General features: G+C 43.6%; 1 non-coding gene across 1 annotated transcript; it reads left to right on the plus strand.

Annotated features, from left to right (window-relative positions):
- Positions 1-2,276: 2,276 nt before the first annotated feature.
- Positions 2,277-2,382, plus strand: LOC118484431. The gene has a single exon (XR_004873542.1). It is a non-coding gene; the product is annotated as a small nucleolar RNA R71 (small nucleolar RNA).
- The last annotated feature ends 511 nt before the right edge of the window (positions 2,383-2,893 follow it).

Below are 2,893 nucleotides of genomic sequence, written 5' to 3' on the forward strand. Positions count from 1 at the left end.
AGATGATTCCCGCATCCAACCATTTAATTACCTCCTTTTTAACTACCTCCCTTAGGTTCGGGTTCAACCGCCTTTGGGCTTCTCGTGTCGGTTTGGCATCTTCGGTTGTGATAATTTTATGCATGACAATGGATGGACTAATTCCTTTGAGATCGGCAATCGTCCACCCAATAGCACCCTTGTTCGCTTTTAACACCTCCATCAACGCTTGCTCTTGTGCCAATTCCAAATTAGAGGCAATAATGACCGGTAAAGTGTCATTATCCCCTAAAAATACGTACTTCAAATGGCTAGGCAAGTCCTTGAGCTCCAACTTTGGTGGTTCCTCTAATGATGGTTTAGTACCCGAATCGATCTCCACCGGTAGACCCTCGAATTGATGGGTCCATGGTGGTCTACCGTCTTTCATTGCCATAGCATCTTGTGCTTCCTCTTCAACCCGTAGTGCATAAGCATGTACCTGTTCAGAAAAGTCACACAGGCAAATATCCAAACCATCCTCCTCATACTCATGCGGGTTGCATCCATCTACTATGTCTGCCATGAAACACTCATCAACACCGTTAGCATTAGAATTGTTAGTAAAAACATTCAAACGCATTTTTCGATTTCCAAACGCCATATCAACTGTACCAAATCTACAATCAATAACAGCATGTGCGGTGCTTAAAAATGGCCGACCCAAAATTATATTTTGTTGTTGTTTAGGGTCCGCCGATGAGTAATCCAAAACTAAGAAGTCCACCGGGTAATAAAACTCATCAATTTTTACAATTACGTTTTGAACCATACCCCGAGGCAACTTATGAGACAAATCGGCCAAAACAACCGTCGTCTCCACCCTTGCTAATGGACCAAAGTCATATTGGTCGTATAAGCCCCCCGGTAAAATGCTAACTCCGGCTCCGAGATCTAGCAACGCCTTAGCCATTTGAAAATTACCAACTTGTACATTAATCAATGGCGTGCCCGGATCTTGGAGCTTAGGAGGAAGCTCCCCATTCAACACCGCACTTACTTGCCCGGTCAAATCCACCCGCTTAGGCACTTTCTTTTTGTTTTGCCTTTTTTGTGTACATAATTCTTTTAAGAATTTTGCATATGCGGGGACTTGTTTTATTGCATCGAGGAGTGGGAGATTTATTTTTACTTGTTTGAACATATCCCACATCTCCTCTTTTTGAGGACCTCTCGACACAATAAAATTTTTCTTTCCCGGGTCAAGTAGGGCCGATGGAAATGGAACTTGACTCGGTTCACCCTCAACTTTTTCATTCTTTTCACTTTCACCCAAACCCGGTTTTTTAACAATTGTTTCTTTTGGTTTAACCGGTGAAAGTTCATCATCACTTTCAATTCCCGTGATATCCTCAACCACCCCCTCAACCAATTCGGATGACAAATTGGCTTTAAATTCTTTCCCACTTCTTAAAACACTAACATGATTAATATTAACATTACCTCGTGACGAACCATGTGAAGGGTTTACCTTAGTGTCGCTTGGAAGTTGACCCTTTCCTTTCTTCAATTCCGCCACATCGGTTGCTAATTGACCCATTTGGGTTGTTAGTGATTGGATGCTTTTATCACAAACCTCATCTTTTTGCATTCGCACTTCGTCTAGTTGGTTCCGTTTTTGCATCTCCATTTGCATGCTCTTTAGCATCTCCATCACCTCGTTTCCACCTGAAGGCCCCCCTTGTTCTTGACCCGTTTGGTATTGCTTTTGATAACCTTGGTTATTTCCGCCTCGGTACCCACCTTGGTTATTGTAAGATGGCCGTGAACCAAAATTACCTTGGCTACCTTGAAAATTTGGGTTCGCTTGATTTGAAGGGTTCCCATATCTAAAGTTCGGATGGTTCCTCAATCCGGGGTGGTAGGTATTAGAATTCATGTTGTTGTAGTTCCTACCACCTCCTCCTTGACCTTGACCTTGAACCGCATGGACTTCCTCGTATTGCCCGTCCAACATCCCTTGGCAATTTTCAGCCGCATGACCTATTTCATTACACAAAGCACAAACATTATATATTTGGTTAGTGGTTTGAACATTACCATCATCTATGGCGTGCACATGCGGTCGGGTAGTGGTCGGTCGGGCTCTTCTTGAAGCTTGAGCTTTCCTCTTTGACGTAGTTGCCATGCTTTCCAAGAACTCCCAATCTTCATTCTCATAGTTTGTTCCAAAAGTCCCACCGGTGATAGACATCAAATCACGTGCATCTTCGGCACTCAACCCCTCGTGGAAGGCATTCATCAACTCCCACAATTCAATCCCATGGTGAGGGCAATTTTTAATCATCATATTGAATCGTTCAAACGCTTCATGGAACATCTCACCATGTTGTTGTTGGAAGCTCCTCAACCCCTTTCTAGCATCATTGGTCTTTTGGGCGGTATAGAATTCGTCTAAGAAAGTTTGTTGCATTTCCCCCCAAGTGTAAATAGATGCCGAAGGCAAAGTGTAGAACCACTTCTTTGCCTTATCCTCCAAAGAAAACTGAAATAAGACCAACTTGACTTCATCGGCCGAAAAACCTTGACTCCCAAAAGTGTTGCAAATTGAGTCATAGGCCTCTAGATGGAAATACGGCTCCTCCGTTGCTAACCCTTTGTACTTCGGTAAACTTTGCAACGAATTTGTTCTTACTTCAAAAGTTCTCCCTTGGTTGTTGTGAGGGATAACCACCGGTGAAGGGTTTTGAGTAATGATTGGCCTGAAATGTGCCTCTATTCCCCTTGCTTGTTCCCTAAGATGCCTTCTTGGAACACCCAATCGACCCCTTGGACGAATAGGACCCATTGGTCTTGGTATAGGCCCTTGTGGTGCAATTGGTTGTTGGGGCATCGGTGGGTATTGAATCGGCCTTTGAAATTGTGGTTGTACATG

The sequence above is a fragment of the Helianthus annuus genome, chromosome 11 (genome assembly GCF_002127325.2).
Source record: "Helianthus annuus cultivar XRQ/B chromosome 11, HanXRQr2.0-SUNRISE, whole genome shotgun sequence".
NCBI lineage: Eukaryota > Viridiplantae > Streptophyta > Magnoliopsida > Asterales > Asteraceae > Helianthus > Helianthus annuus.